Raw genomic sequence first — 21,177 nt, forward strand, 5'->3', positions numbered from 1 at the left:
AGAAGACAAGCTGTATCGTGTTCAATTGAAGACTGCTGCAACAGTCGTGGACTCTGGGACTTGAACTGTGTTTTTTTTTGTGTGACTGTATTTTACTGATATCATATATGTGCCTTGTACTCTGTGTGACTGATGGTGTGTGTGCCCCGGAGTAATTCATGGGTATTCATGTACGGTTGAATGACAATTAAACTTCAGTTGAACTTGTGCGGTAGGACTTGTGTGTGTGCAGGACAAAGAAGCAGGCAGGAAAAGTCATTGTGGGCACTACCCACAAGAGCAAGGATGTCCTTTTGCATTTGTACCGGGCCCTGGTGAGACCACACCTGGAATATTGTGTACAGTTTTGGTCTCCAGGGTTAAGGAAGGACATTCTGGCAATTGAGGAAGTGCAGCGTAGATTCACTAGGTTGATTCCTGGGATGGCAGGGCTGTCTTACGTGGAGAGATTGGGCTTGTACACGCTGGAATTGAGGAGATTGAGAGGGGATCTGATTGAAACGTTTAAGATAATTAAAGGATTTGATAGGATTGAGGCAGGAAATATGTTCCAGATGTTGGGAGAGTCCAGTACCAGAGGGCATGGATTGAGAATAAGAGGTCAGTTATTTAAAACAGAGTTGAGGAAGAGCTTCTTCTCCCAGAGAGTTGTGGAGGTGTGGAATGCACTGCCTCGGAAGACGGTGGAGGCCAATTCTCTGGATGCTTTCAAGAAGGAGCTAGATAGATATCTGATGGATAGGGAAATCAAGGGATATGGGGACAAGGCAGGGACTGGGTATTGAAAGTGAATGATCAGCCATGATCTCAGAATGGCGGTGCAGACTCGAGGGGCCGAATGGTCTACTTCTGCACCTATTGTCTATTGTCTACCCACTCAGCAAACTACCTTTTCTGAAAACATCCTGCTATAGAGCTATTAAAACAAAAACTTCACGCCATCTTAAACATTTCGTCCCCCAGGCAGTTAATCTGATCAACCATTCTTGTTAGCACCCCACCCCCCTCTATCTATTACCTCAATCTCTACACTGCGCTGTAAACACTTCAAACCACTTTTTATAATGCTGTTTATGCTGTAAATAATATTTAGGTATTTATCCATGCTACTCCATATCAGTACTTCTAACTTTGTGATACTTCTTTATTCTGTATAATTATTGAATGTTGTTGCTTTTTGTTGCATGTCATGTTAACACACCAGAGCAATTTTCTAACCTGTGTAAATGTACATGGGGAATAAAGTTGGTCTTCGATCCTTCATCCGTGAGATGGTGAGGAGGTGCTGTAAATAACTCCCGATGTAGGTGGCTGGCAGGAGGATTTTACAGGTATATGATACCTGGTGCACTTTGCAGACGCTCGCTCTAGTCGTGATTGAGACGGGCAATATAGAAGAGAAGATCGGAAAACTGCATGGGGGTGAAGGTCATCGAGGGACAGTAGATAGGTGGTTAGTGTAATGCTATTGCAAAGTCAGTGACCCAGGTTCGATTCCGCAGCAGTCTGTATGTTCTCCCTGTGACCACATGGGCTATGGGTCTCCTCCAGCTCCCTCCCATAGTCCAAGGACTGATGGGGTCGGGTTAGTAAATAATGGGCATGCCACGTTGGCAATACTTGCAGGCTGCCACCAGCGCATGCTCGTACTGTGTTGGTAGCAGACGCAAAATGGCATTATTTCACTGTACGCTGCGAAGTTCCAACTCATACGTGACAAATAAAGTTACCTTTTGTCTTAACTCTATCTTTTGGTAGGTTCAGAGAAAGGAGCCACGAGAGGCCGCCACGGTAGTGATGCTATTATGGCAGTCAGTCAGTCCTCGGAGTTCAATTCCGACGTCGTTTGGAATGCGCCGGCTTTCTCCGAAGAATTACTTGTTGGTAGGATATTTGGTCATTATAACCCGTCCTGATATTAGGCTAGGGTTAAATCGGCGGTTGCTGGGCGACAGGGCTCGAAGCATCGGAAGGGCCTATCCCGATAAATAAACAAGCAAACCAATAAAGAGATGGCAGCTGCTGTGATCTGGAGCAGAAATAGAAAACCTGACGATGGAAGGGAGGAAGCTGCTCCTGAGTCACTGAGTGTGAGTCCTCAGGCTTCTGCACCTCCTTCCTGATGGTAGCAATGAGTTGAGGGCATGTCCTAGTTGGCGAGGGCTCTTGCTGATGGATGCCGCTTTGTCAAAGTGCCACCGCTTGACGGGGCAGGGTTGAGTCTACAAACTCTCAACTTCTTGCGATCCTGCCCGGTGGAGCCTCCATAATCAGTTGGCGATGCTTCCCGCTCTATATCCGCAGAAACTTGTTGTCAGAGCAAATCTCCCCATGAAGCCTTCCATGTGTTGCACGCAGGAGGGAACCCCTGAGATGTCGACACCCTGATATCCCAATGCAAGACATCAGCCCTAAGCATTGTTAGTCCCCCTGCCTCCACACATGCTGCTTGACACACTGACTTCTTCCAATAACTTCCACTGCGTCAGGCCTCTGAACCAGTCACCTCTTTCTCATTGCCTTCCAGCCTTGCGATTCAGACCTCTTTCGACACTCTTCCCTTTATTGTCAGTTAAAGTTAAGTTAAAGTCTGTCCGGAGCCTTATAGGCTCATCAGGCCAGTGCTTATGCTGGTTTCTGTGGCGTGAAGTGACTGAGAGTGCGAGACTGCCAGTCTATCACAAGGTTAACCCCCAGCATTTTGCCGGTACCCATTTTCAGCTGGGTAGACGGGAGCAATGTGTAGTTAAGTGCCTTACTCAAGGACACAACACGCTGCCCCGGCTGGGGCTCGAGCTCACGACCTTCAGATCGTTAGTCCAACGCCTTAACCACTTGGCCACGTGCCACACTTCCCTTATTGGTACTTCAGCATTTCAATCCGACCACCTCAGTTTGCACTACTGTACTTTGTAGCATTCCCATTCCAATTCCAATTCCCATTCCCATTCCAATTCCCATTCCAATTCCCATTCCCATTCCCATTCCCATTCTAACATGTCGGTCCATGGCCTCCTCTTGTACCACAATGAGGCCACACCCCAGGTGGAAGAGAAACACCTCATATTCCATCTGGGTAGCCTCTAACCTGATGGCATGAATATCAATTTCTCCTTCTGGTAAAAAATATTTTTCTCTCCCCTCTTCTTCTATTCCCCACTCTTGCATCTTATTTCTTTTCACCTCTCCCTGTCCCCTCTGCCTTTCCCTTCTCCAATGGTCCACTTTCCTCCACTATCAGATTCCTTCCTCTCCAGCCCTTGACCTTTCCCACCCACCTGGCTTCACCTTCTATCTATCCTTCCTCACCTCCCCCACTCTTTTATTCTGGCATCTTCCCCCTTCCTTTCCAGTGCTGGAGAAAGGTCTCGGCCCGAAACGTTGACTGTTCATTCGTTTCCATCGATGCTGCCTGACCTGCTGTGTTCCTCCAGCATTTTGTGTGTTGCTCTGGACCATTTAGTTATTTTGTGTTTGTCACTGTACTTGTTGTTATTTTTATAATTAGTACAGCTCCTTAAGGTTGTCATAGCCAGGGGAGGTAGTGTGGATTAGCTCCTGTTTAGCTTATTAAATGCTCCCAATGGCGTGCGTCACAAATAGCCTCTGACAACCAAGTCCAGCTCCTGGACTCAAGTGTGGCTGAATTACTCAGCATGGCAGAACCATTCTATAGACAGGAGAAAGTGAAAAGGAGGGTTACTGGCACCTTAAAACCAGTCGCTTCAGGCAGACGGGGTTTGTCAGCCGTGGTTGGCAGCTCATCTAGGAGAAGGAAAACTCTGATCTCACATCTCCGTTGCCTTGCGGCTACACCCGCTCATGGGGAAGGTTTCGGGGGTAAACCCCGAGGGAAATACCCGGAGATGGAGTTCCCAAGGGAGACCTACGTTGACTGACATCACTGGTGCCAAACTGTTTCGGTCTCTGCATCCCTTTGGGTTGATCGGATGCGTGGAGAGGGGGAGCTTGCCACATGGGCAACGTTGACTGCTCGTTTCAACGCAACTGCTGAGTTCCTCCAGCTTGTTTGTACGTGTTGGGCAACAGCTGCCCTGGCTTGTGTAACACGTAGACAGCTGGGACACACCATCCATGGTTGATCCCAACTAATGGAGGGCTTGTATAATTATCATGCATACCCTTTACTCTGGGAGCATCACACAAGCGAGGACTTTCATTGCATCCTGTGTCAAAAATCTGAATCTAATCTGATCCAAGGGTCCCGCCTCCCTTTTTCCTTGTTTCTTTGTACAACCTCCAACTTCTATCAAACGTGTCCATTAGATTCCAAGGATTCAAAGTGCATTTATTATCAAAGTACGTACGCAGTAAACAACCCCGAGATTCATGTTCCTCACAGACAGCCACAAAGCAAAGAAACACTGTGGAGCCCGCTCAGGGAAAAACATCAAGCACCCCCAACACGCACAAAAAAAGAAGCAAATTGTTCAAAGAGCAACAAGAACATCAACCAAGTTCGATCTTTTTTGCGTAATACCTACACTTGGGATAACTTAAGGGAGCCACCAGCACGACGTGGGTGGAAACTGGAGCATCTGGGGAAACTCAAGCAGGGAGAACAGATATCAGCGGGGGTCGGGACCAAACACGGGTCCCTGGAGTTGTGCGGAGACGGTGTTGCCCAGCCACCGTGCACCAGCTGAGTCTGGAGGGACTCCATTGGGATGTGTCGGAATCAAAATCAGGTTTATTGTCACTGACATACAGTACCAAGCAAAAATCGCAGGCACATGTGTATACACGGTACTTTTACACGGTACTGAAGTAGTTTTATGTATTGCACTGCACTGATTCCACTAAAAAAATAACAAATTTCATGACACATGTGAGTGATGATAAACCTGATTCTGATCTGGGTCTCTATTGTGGACTGAGAGTGGGAAGGGGGCAGGGAGAGGGGAATCATGGTTGGGAGAAGGGGAAGGAGGAGGGAAGCACCAGAGAGACATTCTGTAATGATCAATAAACCAATTGTTTGGAATCAAATGACCTTGCCTGGTGTCTCAGGGCTGGGTGTGTCTGCACCCATGCCACTCCCCACCCCTGACACTCCTCTGCCACCTGTCCCACACCCCTCCCGTGACGCTCCACCCTCGCCATTCCCAACATCCTTTGCTCCCGCCAGATTTACAAACTCCCTCTCCGCTCCATGATGCCAAATACAGTGCTGCGCAAAAGTCTCAGGCACCCTAGCAATATACTGTATATGTGCCTAAGACTTCTACAGAGCGTACATCGTGAAATTTGTTGTTTTGTGTCAGCAGTAGAGTGCAATACATAGAATTTACTATGAATTATGAAGAAATATATATATAAATAATTAAATGTTTTGCAAAAAGAGAGCAAAATAATGAGGTGGTGTTCATGGGTTCATGAATCTGATGGCGAAGGGAAGAAGCTATTTCTAAAACATTCAGGCTCCTGTATCTGCTCCTTGACGGCAGTAATGAGTGGAGGGCATGTCCTGGCTTGGAGTGAGTTCATGTTCTCTTTGGGCTGGACAGTGTTGGGTCAGGACTGCTTGTTAACACTGACACTTACGTCTACTCCTGCTCAATAGTATTGTGTGTGTGGAGCAACGGACAAGCAGGAAACGTCATGAATTCAGTCCTACGAGTGCCACTTGGGACACAAACCTGCTAGTGTTCGCTGCCCCTCACAGGGTGAGACTGGTACAGGGTCACAACTTAACAGAGAAACAGAGAGAGAGGGGGAGGTTGAGAGAGATGGAGGGAGGGGAGAGAGGTTGAGAGAGATGGAGGGAGGAGAGAGAGGTTGAGAGAGATGGAGGGAGGACAGAGAGAGAGGTTGAGAGAGATGGAGGGAGGGAAGAGATTGAGAGAGATGGAGGGAGGGGAGAGAGAGAGGTTGAGAGAGATGGAGGGAGGGGAGAGAGAGGTTGAGAGAGATGGAGGGGGAGAGAGAGAGGTTGAGAGAGATGGAGGGAGGGGAGAGAGAGGTTGAGAGAGATGGAGGGGGAAGAGAGGTTGAGAGAGATGGAAGGGGAGAGAGAGAGAGGTTGAGAGAGATGGAAGGGGAGAGAGAGAGAGGTTGAGAGAGATGGAAGGGGAGAGAGAGAGAGGTTGAGAGAGATGGAGGGGGACAGAGAGGAGCAAACTCACCAGTGTTCATCGTCCCCTCGCTGAATGAGCCTGGTAGAGAGTCACAACTTAACAGAGAAACAGAGAGAGGAGCAGGAGTGGGTTCAGGGAAGGGAGAGAGGATGGAGCGAGAGGAGGACGTGGGTGGGGGGGACAGAGTGAGGGAGAGAGGGAGACGGGGAGGGAGAAAGGGGGGAGAGCAACAGAGAGAGGGGAAGGTTGAGAGAGAGATCCAGAGAGAGAGAGGGGCTGAGATAGAGAGAGAGGTTGAGAGAGATGGAGGGAGGGGAGAGAGAGAGGTTGAGAGAGATGGAGGGGGAAGAGAGGTTGAGAGATGGAGGGAGGGGACAGAGAGGTTGGGAGAGATGGAGGGAGGGGAGAGAGAGGTTGGGAGAGATGGAGGGAGGGGAGAGAGAGGTTGAGGGAGATGGAGGGGGAGAGAGAATGAGGGAGAGGGAGAAAGAGAGAAAAACAGAGATAGAGACAGAGAGAATGGGGAGAGGGAGAAAGAGAAAGAGAGAGAGAGAATGAGGGAGAGGGAGAGAGAAAGAGGGAGAAAGGGGAAAAGAGGATCAGGGAAAGCAAATGAAAGAGAAAGTGAGAGACAGAAATAGACAGACAGACGGACAGATAGACAGCACAGCAATAGCTGCAAAGCCAGTTGCTTAACAAGTCTGTGTTGCTGAACAGCTATTAACACAGATCAACAACCATTACCACTGTCTACATCAACATGTGCCACAGACAATCGCGGTGACTGCTCTAGGCAGCTGAAACACAAAGGCTCTGTTGGCTGTCTCCAAGACACTCGCTCTGAGATCTTTATTGCTGTTGTGTTCTGACAAGGGAGGACTTCTTAAAATTATATTTCAATGTGCTGAAATGCCAGAATAATTACTGTCTGATTTAAACTGGAGAGGGTGCCGTGTCTTCAAGCCTTAGGAGAATTATACACAGCTCTAATGTTTGTTCATTTCTGGATAGCAGTCATGGTATTTTTGTTCAATAGCAAATCATTACAAGAAGATTATCCTTTCCTACCTGTTTCACAGGTTTCGCACACTAGAATTTTTTGTTGTTGCACTGATCAGATCAAAATAGTTAAGGCACAGAAGACGCCCTTGTGTCCCCTGGAGAGTTCCCCGCCCAGTTCCGTCCTGTGGAATGTGGTATGTCAAGAAATGGACCCCACATTTGCCTCAGGAGTTATCGTAGAAACCCAGAGCCTGTGCAACTGCCTCCTGACAGATCCAGAGACCTGATTCCATGCTGTCTGTGTGGAGTTTGCATGCTCTCCCCATGACTGCATGGATTTCCTCTGGGTATTCTGTTTCCCTCCCACAAGGGCAAGTGGGTCGAGTAGTCAATTAAGACACAGTAAATTACTCCTAGTGAGTATGATTCCCAGGAGTGAAAGGGTTAGCGTGTAGTCCTGATGAAGGGTCTCGGCTCGAAATGTCAACTGTTTACTCTTTTCCACGGATGCTGCCTGGCCTGATGAGTTCCTGCAGCATCTTGTGTGTGTGTGTGTGTGTGTGTGTGTGTGTGTTTGATAGCTTTGGGCCTGTGCTCACTGGAGTTTAGCAGAACGTGGAGGTGGGGAAAACTTATTGAATATTGAAAGGTGTAGATAGAGTGGAGGTGGAGATGACACCCTCCTCTTCCAGGGGGTTATCATCTTTTTTAATTGCCATGGACCAACACCGTTAAGCAAAGAGTCTGTGGACTCCAAGTTGAGAACCCCTGCTCCCAGATTCTTCCACTATTGGAAACATCTTCTCTACGCCTCATGCGATGCTCCTCATGCATTAACCCTTTCATCCCTGGGATCCTCTCCAATGCCAATCCGTTTGCCTTGGAGCTCAAAACTGCTTACAGTACTGTAAATGAGGCCTCCCCAATATCTTGTACGACTTCAACATAACATCCCACTGTATGGGTCCTAATGCCCTTCCCTTGGACAACATCGGTGGCATGGAGAGGGGAGACTTGCCGCTTGGGCAACTGCCGGTCTTCCATTAAAGGAAAAACCTTGCCCAGGCTTGTGCCCTGGAAACTTTCCAAGGCGCAAATCCACGGTCTATTGAGACTAACGGAGGCCTACGTATACAACATCCCATCTCCTGTACTCAGTACTTTGATTAATGAACACCAATGTGCAGAAAGCCTTCTTTACCACCTTACCTTCCTGTGAAACCACTCTCAATGAATTATGGACCTGTATTCCCAGATTCCTTTGTTCTGCCACACTCCGCAGTGCCCTACCATTCACTATGTAGGGCCTACCCTGGCTGGTCCTACCGAAGGCAAAACCTCACCTCTTTCTACATCTTAGTTCATTATTTCACTTTCTCTATGTCTTCTGCCTGTTCCTTTCGTCCGATTGTGTTGGAGCCTGCGACGTTCAGTTTGGAGTTTAATCGAAGGATGGATCCAGCGCTCTGCTGTGTCCGGAGGGCTGCCCCATGGCAACCAGAGACGGGGACCCAGAAAGAACAGGAACTCGACTGTGCTGTGATGTTCTATGAGGCTCGGAGTCATGAACGACTCCATCTCAAAGCGTCGAGGGAGATTGAAGCATTGAGGTGAATGGTGAATGCCGGCTGGGGGGGGGGAGGAGGTCAGCGATCGCTCTCAGTGAAGGCCACAGGGGTAATGACGGCCACTAGCCACAGTGGTGGTGCTCGGACCTGCCGTGGCAGTTGCTGTTCATGGGAGGAGTGAGCTTGTGCAGCCGCTTTCCTCGTATGCTGACGGAAAGTTGCTCCCGAAATCCTGAGTTCTATGTCATTATCGGACTGTACTTTATCGAGATTTCCTTCAGTTTTTCCAGCGTTTTCTTTCTTGTGGCCAATTGACGGGTGGGCAATATGTTAGCTTTTGTGCGAGGGAGGGGTTGGGGTTTTGAGGTCTGGTGTTCTTGTTGCTGTTTTTCTGTGTTGTGATCTGTTAGTTTTTTTGTGTGTGAGAGGGGGGTGGGCGCGCTTTGATGCCGTTGTCGCTGTTCTTTTCTACGAGTGAAGGGGTGGCGGGGGGGGGTTGGAGTTTGTGAGCTTTGTTACTTTTTTGTTCCGGGGTGGGGGGATGGAAGTTGATGTCTTTTCTTTCAGCAATTCACCGTCTTTCTGTATTCCATTACTATCTGGAGAAGACAAATATCAGAGTTGTGTTGCACAGGCATTCTTTGACAATAACACAAACCTTTGAACCTTTGTCTGTATTAAACTCCAACTGCCATTTTGCCAGCTGGTGCAGATCCCTCTGCAAGTCACGACAGCCTTCCTCACCGTCCACTACACCCCCGATCTTGCTGTCATCTGCAAATGTGCTGATCCAGCTAACCACGTTATCATCCAAATCATTGATATAGATGACAAATAACAATGGACCCAGCACCGATCCCTGCAGCACACCACTAGTCACAGTCCTCCAGTCAGAGAGGCAACCATCTACTGCCACTCTCTGGCTTCTCCCACAAAGCCAATGTCTAATGCAATTTACTACCTCACCCCTAATGCCGGGCAAATGAACCTTCTTGACCATGTGGGACCTTGTTAAAGGCCTTGCTAAACGCCATGTAGACAACATCCACTGACTTGGTTTTAACCACTTTCCTGGTAACTTCCTCGAAAAGCTCTATAATATTGATTAGACATGATCTACCAAGCATGAAGCCATGCTGACTATCCTTAATCTGTCCATGTCTATCCAAGTACTTACATAACCATATAACAATTACAGCACGGAAACAGGCCAAATGGGCCCTTCTAGTCCATGCCGAACGCTCACTCTCACCTAGTCCCACTGGCCCGCACTCAGACCATAACCCTCCATTTCTTTCCTGTCCATATACCTATCCAATTTTACTTTAAATGACAATACCGAACCTGCCTCTACCACTTCTACTGGAAGCTCGTTCCACACAGCTACCACTCTCTGAGTAAAGAAATTCCCCCTCGTGTTACTCCTAAACTTTTGCCCCCTAACTCTCAACTCATGTCCTCTTGTTTGAATCTCCCCTACTCTCAATGGAAAAAGCCTATCCACGTCAACACTATCTATCCCCCTCATAATTTTAAATACCTCTATCAAGTTCCCCCTCAACCTTCTACGCTCCAATCCAGTCCCTTCCAATAACTTTCCCACAACTGATGTCAGGCTCACTGGTCAATAATTTCCTGGTTTATGTTTAGGACCTTTTTTAAAAATAGTGGAACAACACTGGCTATCCTCCAGTCCTCTGGTACCTCTCCTGTCACCAAGGATGTTTTAAATACTTCTGCTAATGCCCCAGCAATTTCTGCACTTGTCTCCCACAGGATTTCAGTGAACACCTTGTCAGGCCCTGGGTAGCCTCAGGGTAGGAAACATCTCCTCCTCTGTGATCTGTACAGAGTCCACAAAGTTGAGACCACTTTGCCTCAGTTCTATAGACACTGCGTCCATCTCCTGAGTAAGCACAGATGCAAAGAATGCACTAAATATCTCCCCCATCTGTTCTGACTCCACTCATGGATTACCATTCTGATCTTCCAGGAGACAAATTTTGTCCCTTGCAATCCTTTTGCTCTTAACATACCCACAGAATCCCTTAGCATTCTCCTTCACCTTGTCCGCTAGAGCAACCTCATGGCTTCTTTTAGCCTTCTGGATATCTTTAAGCATCTTATATACTCCATAAGCACCTCACTTGTCCCTGCCTGCCTATGCACCATTTTTCCTCAATATCGCTTGAAAACCAATCTTTACCTTTTATTCTGACCGACACATACCAGCTTTGTACTCTCAGGATTTTGTTTCCAAAGGCCTCCCACTTTGCCAGAAAACAACCTGTCGCGATCCACACTCGTCAGATCATTTCTGACACTGTCCAAATTGGCCTTTCTCCAATTTACAATCTCAACCCGTGGTCCAGAACTATCTTTTTGCAAATTTACTTTGAAACAAATGGCATTGCGATCATCAGGTGCAAAGTGTTCCCCTACATAAACTTCTGTCACCTGCCCTGTCTCATTCCCCAATAGCAGGTCCAGTATTGCACCATCTCTTATTGGGACCTCTGTCACCTGCCCTGACTCATTCCCCAATAGCAGGTCCAGTATCGCACCATCTCTTATTGGGACCTCTGTCACCTGCCCTGTCTCATTCCCCAATAGCAGATCCAGTATCGCACCAACTCTTATTGGGACTTCTGTCACCTGCCCTGTCTCATTCCCCAATAGCAGATCCAGTATCGCACCATCTCTTACTGGGACTTCTGTCACCTGCCCTGTCTCATTTCCCAATAGCAGGTCCAGTATCGCACCATCTCTTATTGGGACCTCTGTCACCTGCCCTGTCTCATTCCCCAACAGCAGATCCAGTATCGTACCATCTCTTACTGGGACTTCTGTCACCTGCCCTGTCTCATTCCCCAATAGCAGGTCCAGTATCGCACCATCTCTTATTGGGACTTCTGTCACCTGCCCTGTCTCATTCCCCAATAGCAGGTCCAGTATCACACCATCTCTTACTGGGACTTCTGTCACCTGCCCTGTCTCATTCCCCAATAGCAGGTCCAGTATCGCACCATCTCTTATTGGGACTTCTGTCACCTGCCCTGTCTCATTCCCCAATAGCAGGTCCAGTATCACACCATCTCTTACTGGGACTTCTGTCACCTGCCCTGTCTCATTCCCCAATAGCAGATCCAGTATCGCACCATCTCTTACTGGGACTTCTGTCACCTGCCCTGTCTCATTCCCCAATAGCAGGTCCAGTATCGCACCATCTCTTATTGGGACTTCAGTCACCTGCCCTGTCTCATTCCCCAATAGCAGGTCCAGTATCGCACCATCTCTTATTGGGACTTCATTCACCTGCCCTGTCTCATTTCCTAATAGCAGATCCAGTATCGTACCATTGGGACTTCTATGAAGGAAAGCTTCCTGAACACATTTGACAAACTCTATCCCATCTAGTCCTTTAACAGTATGGGAATCCCAGTCAATATGTGCAAAGTTAAAATCACCTACTACAACAACCCTATGTTTCTCGCAGCAGTCTGTGATCTCTCTACAAATTTGTTTCTCTAAATCCCAAGGACTGTTGGGTGGTCTGTAGTATAACCCCATTAATGTGGTCATACATTTCTTATTTCTCAGTTGCATCCATAACATTTCACTAGATGAGTTCTCCTGTCTGTCCTGATAGAGCACTATTAATGCTACCCCTCTTCCTTTAATCCCTCTCACAGTGTCACATCTAAAACAATGGAGCCCTGGAATATTGAGCTGCCATTCCTGCCCCTCCTACAACCAAGTCTCACTAATGTCTAAAATGCCATAATTCCAGGTGTAGATCAACACCCTGAGCTCATCCTACGCTACTTCTTGCATTAAAATACAAGCAGCTCAAGACTCTGGTCTAGTACTGTGTTCAGTTCTGGTCTCCAAATTCGAGGAAGGACATTTTTGCTATTGAGGTAGGTTCACGAGGTTAATTCCTGGGATGGCGGGACAGTCATATGTTGAAAGATTGGAGCGACTGGGCTTGTATACACTGGAATTTAGAAGGATGAGAGGGGATCTGATTGAAACATATAAGATTATTAAGGGATTGGACACGCTAGAGGCAGGAAACATGTTCCCGATGTTGGGGGAGTCCAGAACCAGAGGCCACAGTTTAAGAACAAAGGGTGGGCCATTTAGAATGGAGTTCAGGAAAAGCTTTTTCACCCAGAGAGTTGTGGATCTATGGAATGCTCTGCCTCAGAAGGCAGTGGAGGCCAATTCTCTGGATGCTTTCAAGTAAGAGTTAGATAGAGCTCTTAAAGATAGCGGAGTCAAGGGATATGGGGAGAAGGCAGGAATGGGGTACTGATTGTGGATGATCAGCCATGATCACATTGAATGGCTTGAAGGGCCAAATGGCCTACTCCTGCACCTATCGTCTATTGTCTAGTCGCACCATGCTCAACCTTTTGATTCCTGACTTTGTCTGAGGTCTTACCAACCTCTCCACTAACTGTTCTGGCACTTTGGTTCCCATCCCCCTGCAACTCTAGTTTAAACCCTTCCATGCAACATTAGCAAAACTCTTTGCTGGGATATCAGCCCCTCCAGTTCAGGTGCAAATTGTCCCTTCTGTACAATCCCACCTTCCCTGGAAGAGAGCCCAATTACACAAATATCTTATGCCTTCTCTCCTACGTCAACTCCTTAGCCACGTGTTAAAGCGTATAATCTTCCTATTTCTGGCCTCACTAGCACATGGCACGGGCAGCAATCCTGATATCACAACCCTGGAGGTCCTGTTATTTAACTTAGCACCTAACTCCCAAAGCAGAACCTCGTCAGATGTTTCAATGAGATCGTCGCCAACTCTTCAGTGAGATGGGAGCCCACTTTGCTTAATTGTTTCCTCTTTGGGAAACTCCAGCCCTGTCCCAGGGATCAGTGGTGGTGACCAGTCTCTGACCAGCATGGTCTGGGATGGCCCACTGTCGCAGTCCGGCCCCTTCAGAGTGAACTCTGCAAGTTACCCAGTCCCCAGAAGCACCTGGTTTTTTGGCAGGAATGTGAGATTGGCTCAGCCGAGTCCCAGAATTTCCAGGAATTGTGGCTTTTGCAGGAAAGAGGAAATTGGGAGAGGGACTGCCCGATTTTTAAAGGCATTAAAGATGGTGCCAAGGTAAACTGGGGAAAAGCGGTTCTCCAGTTGACGATCCCAAAGGGCAGTAGGGGAAGGGTTGTCAATGCCAAGGACACCAATCAACATCATCTGCCGGCATCCCAGGTGTATGAGAGACTGTCCATAATAATTTAAAGCTTGCATATGTTAAAGAAAAGTATATTAAATTGCTTAGCAACACACACAGGATGCTGGAGGGACTCAGCAGGTCAGGCAGCAGCGATGGAGAGGAAGATGCAGTCAACGTTCCAGGCCGAGACCCTTCTTCAGGACTGGAGAGGGAGGGGGAAGATGCTGGAATGAAAAGGTGGGCGGAGGGGAAGGAGGATAGCTGGAAGGTGAGAGGTGAAGCCAGGTGGGTGGGAAAGGTCAAGGGCTGGAGAGGCAGGTATCTGATAGGAGAGGAGAGTGGACCATTGGAGAGAGGGACGGAGGAAGGGACCTAGGGGGAGGTAAGAGGCCAGGGTAGGGAATAGAAGAAGAGGGGAGGGAGAGAGAATTTTTTTAACAGAAAGGAGAAATCTATATTCATGCCATCAGGCTGGAGGCTACCCAGATGGAATAAAAGGTTGTTCCTCCACCCTGAGGGTGTCCTCTTTGTGGCACAGGCGGCCGTGGATTGCTTAGAATAGACTAGAAGTGTTGGAGGAACTCAGCTGGCCAGGCAGTAGGCTATGGAACTGACGTTTCGAGCCAAGACCCTTTATCAGGATTGGGAGAAGGAGATGAGAAGTCGGAGTAAGAAGGTGGGGGAGGGGAGGAAGAAGTACAAGGTGGCAGGTGATGGGTGAAACCCGGAGAGGGGGCTGAAGTAAAGAGCTGGGAAGTCGACTGGTGAAAGAGATGTTGTTGTTTGTCCCTTGGAGTCGAAGACGACCACGACCCCTGTCAGGCGGAGGGTTTGTGACTGTGGGTCTGGAGGTGACTGGTGAGGCCAATCCGGGCCCTGAAGGCTCGCCCCACGTGTGGGACACATGAGGGTAGGTGCTGCAGTGGAAGTGGAGGTAGCTCGAGCCTTGCGATAAAGGGATGGAGAAGGGGGGATCTGATAGCCATGGAAGAAAGGGAAGGGGGAGGATCAGCAGAAGGAGGTGAGAGACAGGTAGGGAGATAAGGTTTCATAGGTCTCAATAGGTGAGAGAGGGAAATGGGGAGTGGTGAAGGAGGCGGTGGGGGGGGGGCATTACTGGAAGTTCAAGAGATCGCTGTTCGTGCGTTGGAGGCTAGCCAGGTGGAATATAAGGTGTTGCTCCTCCAACTGGAGTGTGGCCTCTTCACGACAGTGGAGGAGGACATGTACTGACATGTTGGAATGGGAAGTGAAAATAAAACGGGCAACCGCTGGGAGATTTCTCTTTCTGGTAGGTGCTCGGCGAAGTGGCCTTCCAATCTATGTCGGGTCTCACCGATCACACAGGAGGCCACACCAGGAGTGCCGGATACAGTAGATGACCCTGACAGACTCACAGGTGAAATGTCGCCTCACCTGGAAGAAATGGTAGTGAGGGAGGAGGTGTAGGGACAGGTAGGGCACTTGTTCCGCTTGAAAGGAGAAGTGCCTGGAGGGAGATCAGTGAGGAGGGGTGAATGTATAAGGGGATCACGTAGGGAGCATTTCCCTGCAGAAAGCAGAAAGTGAGGGAGAGGGAAAGGAAGGATAAAGGCCCAGGCGACAGCCAGGGTTGATTAGGCCTGGCCTGTGTTTTTCCCAAGGACCAAGAAAGGAGAATCACTTCAAGGGCCTCGTCGCTTGGTTTTATTTTGACAATTTGGGGACTAGAATATTTTGAGGCCTAACTGCAGGACAAAAAAAATTAACAAGTTTTGCGTCGCATGCCGGAAATAATAAACCTGATTCTGATTCTGACATCTTTCCCTTTTCCCCACCCTCCCAACTTTCGGGTTTCCACGGGGATCACTCACTACGCGAATCCCTTGTCCCATTTGGGTGCAACTTCATTTTTACTGTAAGCTCAAATCATGTGGTAGCACGACAAAGAATGCAACTAATGTACTTTTACACATAACCGGTAATTGATCAAACAAGAATATATTTTTTATATATATACACACACACACACACTCACACACACACACACAAGATGACTCAAATATTGTTAAAAAATTAAATACACAACTGGTGGGGGTTTAAATAATCAAGGTGCAGCCTCTGCTTGCCGTGCGCCAACAAAAGTTTTGCATGAGCTATCTTGGGCTGCGTGCCATAGGTTCACCATCCCAATTGACAAAAAGCCATCACAAAAGATCTTGATCAATGAACAGCACACGTAAAAGTCAGCACCTCTGGGAATATTAGTCTTCACGATACAACATTTTTAACATATTATAGAGCACAAGGCAGTTCATGGAGCAGCCGAGGCCTGGACAAACGGCTACAAAAGGTCAGCAGGAAACAGACGGGTGCAGCTTTGGAATTCAGAGTCATAGGGTGAGGCAGCAAGGAAACAGGATCTTCAAGATTCAAGATTGATTATTGTCATTCTTCAGTGTAAAGGAGAATGAAATGTTTGTTACTCCGGATCTGATGCGGCACAAAAAAAAAATCACACAACGAGCATAAAGAACACAAAAAAAAACCCAGAAAAAAAAATACAAAGAGAAAAGCAATCCTATGAAGCACCAGGAACAAGTAATTGTATGAGCCTACCAACAGAACTGCGCAAAGGTCAATTTTTAAAATATAGAGTCCTGTAAAGTTTTTTATATTTACAGTACCGTGCAAAAGTTTTAGGCGCACGTATATAAAACTAGCTTGCCTAAGACTTTTGCACGGTACTGTAGAAATTTTATGTATTGCACTGTATTCTGCCGCAAAAGAAACACATTTCGTGACACAAGCATGATGAAATCTGCAGATGCTGGAGATTCAAACAACACACACAAAATGCTGGTGGAACGCAGCAGGCCAGGCAGCATCTATAGGATGAAGTACAGTCGTTTCGGCCCGAGATCCTTGTCCAAAAATTACCAGCATTTTGGACATTTCATGGCAGATGTGAGTGATGATAAACCTGATTCTGATCTGGGTCTCTATTGCGGACTGAGAGTGGGAAAGGGGCAGGGAGAAGGGGAACATGATTGGGAAAAGGGGAAGGGAGAGGGGAGGGAGCGGGAAGCACTGGAGAGACATTCTGTAATGATCAATAAACCAATTGTTTGGAATCAAATGACCTTGCCTGGTGTCTCAGGGCTGGATGTGTCTGCGCCTGTGCCACATTCCGCCCTGGCACTCCTCTGCCACCTGTCCCACAGCCCTCACCATTCCCAACATCCTTTGCTCCCGCCAGATTTACAAACTCACTCTCTGCTCCACGTTGACAAATACAGGACTGTGAAAAAGTCTTAGGCACCCTAGCTGTATATACGTACCTAAGACTTTTGCACCGTTCTGTATATCAGTGTTTCATGCCCGTATTGACCCTGCTGACCTAACAATAGTATTCCCATGTTACCCCAATTCCCCAATATCGCCAATACCTGGGGACATTGTCAGATACGTCACTGGGCCAGGTTAACAAACACAGAGAAAAGTTCGGTCATTGAGCTAGGTCTGAAGTGTGCATGAAAGAGGCGAGAGGTTGAGTGAGGGAATTCCTGTGCTTGGGGCTCGAGTAGCTGAAGGAATAGTTGTAAATGAAGGGCCCCCACAACCCAGGACACGCCCTCTCCTCATTGTTAACATCAGGGTGGAGGTACAGGAGCCTGAAGGCACACACTCAATGATTCATCCCCTCTGACATCCGATTCCAAAATGGACATGGACTCCATGAACACTAACTCACTACTTTTTTGCATTAATTATTTAAGTTAACTTTTAATATATATTGATACAGCGCAGTGGCATCAGCACTGGACTTTAGAGTGAAAGCTCCCGAGTTCGAAACCGGCCGGCTCCAAAACCTGGAGAGGGATGGGCTCCGCCGGGTTTCAGATGCCCAAGACACGCCGTACGATGAGCAATCGCCAAAAAGATCGGTGCAAAAAGCTTGTCATGGCGGCACCCTGATGACTCCACCACGAGTTAAGGGCGCGCGCACACACACACACACACACACACAAACACACACACACACACACACACACACACACACACACACAAACACACACACACTCACACATTAATGTAATTCACAGTTTTATTTATTTGTTTGTTTATTGAGATAAACTGTGGAACAGGCCCTTGTGGGCCTTCGAACCACGCCAATGGCAATCCCTCGATTTAATCCTAGCATAATCATGGGGCAATTTACAGTGGCCAACTAACCTCCCAGCTGGTACGTCTTTGGACTGTGGGAGGAAACCGGAGCACCAGGAGGAAACCCCCACGGTCACGGGGAGAACGTACAAACTCCTCACATGCAGCGGCGGGAATTGAACCTGGGTCACTGGTTCTGTAAAGCATTGTGCTAACCCCTCCCCCCACACACAGAGCTTCTTACTGTAAATTACAGTTTATATTATGAGATATGGTGTTGTACTGCTGCACAACAACAACAAGTTCCATAACATATGCCGGTCATATTAAAAATGATCCTGAAATGACAGAGCCTGGCGGTGTAGTGGTTAGCACAACGGTTTACAGTGCAGGCGGTCTGGGTTCGATTCCTGCCGCTGCCTGTAAAGAGCTTGTATGTTCTCTCCAAGAGTTCCAGAGGCATACCGCGGTTGGCAGCACAGCTGGAAGCGCATTTCACCTTAATAAAAACAGGAGCTCAAAGTATAAAAGGGTAATCAAGTCAAGTCACATTTTATTGTCATTTCGACCGTAACTGCTGGTACAGTACACAGTAAAAACGAGACAACGTTTTTCAGGACCACGGTGCTACATGAAACAGTACAAAAACTACACTAAACTACGTAAAATCAACACAGAAAAAACTTCACTAGACTACAGACCTACCCAGGATTGCATAAAGTGCACAAAACAGTGCAGGCATTACAATAAATAATAAACAAGACAATAGGCACAGTAGAGGGCAGTAAGTTGGTGTCAGTCCAGACTCTGGGTATTGAGGAGTCTGATAGTTTGGGGGAAGAAACTGTTACATAGTCTGCTTGTGAGAGCCTGAATGCTTCAGAGCCTTTTCCCAGACGGCAGGAGGGAGAAGAGTTTGTATGAGGGGTGCGAGGGGTCCTTCGTAATGCTGTTTCCTTTGCGGATGCAGCGTGTGGTGTAAATGTCCGTGATGGCAGGAAGAGAGACCCCGATGATCTTCTCAGCTGACCTCACTATCCGCTGCAGGGTCTTGTGATCCGAGACGGTGCAATTTCCGAACCAGGCAATGTTGCAGCTGCTCAGGATGCTCTCAATACAACCCCTGTAGAATGTGGTGAGAATGGGGGGGGGGGGACGACACACAGGAGCCCGGAATTAGAAACTCCTCCACGGTGCTTGGATAGATGTGTATGTAGGGGGACCCGTTTGAGTGCATTATCATCAAGTTGCTGCTTAACCGGGAGTTAATGTATGTTAGTGAGCAGGGGTGGGGGGTTAGGAAGTGGGTGATGGGAGAATGGGAGTCTGAGTTTTCTGGATATGTAGAAAGGGGAAATATCACACTGGCCCTCTTAATCTTTGTTCCATGGCACAGGATCTGGATTAATTAAATTTACTGCTAATGTGTGCTTGTTTTTAAATGAAAAAGCTTAAGTGAAATTATAATGTGGAAGTACCTCACTTTTCCACTCAAATACAATTGTGGTTAATTTTTTTCAGAATTGAGCCATTTATAATATCTACAGTCTGACAATGGATTGGGCAATAACTCAGGCGATATGCTTGGCAGCTGATGAATTACAGTTTAAAAATTATTTCCACGTGCCATTCTATGCAATTAGCCTACAGCCTAAAAAGACAATCATAATGACTACTCTCCAACTGTAATTAGTCTAATCCATCTCCATTCAGTGAAGCTCACATATAAATGTCAACCTGCAAGTTTCTGCTATCAGTTAGACAATGGATTAATGGGTATAATCTGCCAAGAGCTGGCTTCACTTTGAAAAGACCAGGCCTCAATGGACTTCCAGTGTATCTCAGGAACTTCACACCCCGCCTGCAAATCTGTGCTCTTTCTCCCACCTCCTCCCCCAACCCCTTCCCCTTTTGATGCTCCACACCGGCTTACTGCAACGTTCAAAACCGATCCTTTCAAAGTTCATTTCCCTGTCGCCATTCGCCCGTCACCACCCTTCCCACCACCGTGTGGCCTCGTGCGTCAGTTCCTCGTCCTGCAGAGCCGACCAGTTCTCGTTCTCAAAACTTTCCCTCACCCCAGCTCCACTTCCTCCGGCCCCCACAAGCCTTCCCTGTCTCCAGTTGTTGGCCCTTGAGATTTCAATCATTGTTGGCCGTGTCTTCAAATTTCGGGCTCTCACTGCTGGAATTTCCAGCCATGACATTTCTGCCCATCTTACTCTACCCCTTCTCTATTTTTCTCTCTGTTTCCATCTCTCCTGTTTCTCTCTTTCTTTCTCACTCTCCTTCCTTTCTTTCTCTTTCCCCCGCTTGCTCTCTTTTTGTGTGTGATTCTCTCTGCCTATTTTTTTCTTTTTTTCTGCCTATTTCTCTCTTTCCTCTTTCTGTCTTTCTTTCTTTCTCTCCCCATATCTCACTTTCTTTCTGTCTCTGTATGTCTCTCTCCTTTCTCTCTTGCCTCTCTCCCCGTCTCTTTCTCCCTCTCCATGTCTCTCTCTGTCTCTGTTTCTGATCCCGTCTGTTTCTCTGTCTCGATGTCTCCCTCTCTCTACCCCCACCATCTCTTTCTGACCCTGTCTCTGTTTCTCTCTCTCTCTCTCTCTCTCTCTCTCTCCACCCCTCTCTCTCAGTCTCTTTCTGACCCTTTCTGTTTCTGTCTTTCTTTCTCCGTGTCTCTCTCTATCTATCCCCTTTCTTTTCCTTTCTCCATGTCTCTTTCTCTCTCTTTCTCGCTCTCTCCCTTCTCTTTTAAGGCATCTTAAAATTTGCAAGTTCAACCAGTTTTTAATCGTCTCTCCTGCGAGAATTCTCAGCCTGAAATGGACTGTTTCTCTCTCTGAAGATACCGACCAGCTGGCTGTGAATTTCCCATTGCTTTGCAGTCCCAACACTACACCTTCTGACCTGGTAGAATAGTGTGTGCTAACACTCCTGTTCCTAAACTGCGACAAGGCAGAGAGAGAGAGCCTTACTCGATATCAGGGGGTCCCAACCTGGGTTAATGGCATAAACATGCTGGGAACCCCTGCTCTATATCAAACCCATGCTGTTGTTTCTGTGGAACTGTTTAACTTTATTTGCTATATGGACATGAAACACCGAAACAGGCAGCAAAATGCATTTAACGACTAACGCAGTCTGAGGATGTGTGGGTGGGGGGGG

General features: G+C 47.6%; 1 protein-coding gene across 1 annotated transcript in view; it reads right to left on the reverse strand.

Annotated features, from left to right (window-relative positions):
* The window catches only part of LOC132389351 (neuronal PAS domain-containing protein 1-like), a 210,767-nt gene that overhangs the window by 26,245 nt on the left and 163,345 nt on the right, over positions 1-21,177 (reverse strand). The gene's annotated exons all lie outside the window — the stretch shown is intronic.

Source organism: Hypanus sabinus, unplaced genomic scaffold (assembly GCF_030144855.1).
Source record: "Hypanus sabinus isolate sHypSab1 unplaced genomic scaffold, sHypSab1.hap1 scaffold_543, whole genome shotgun sequence".
NCBI lineage: Eukaryota > Metazoa > Chordata > Chondrichthyes > Myliobatiformes > Dasyatidae > Hypanus > Hypanus sabinus.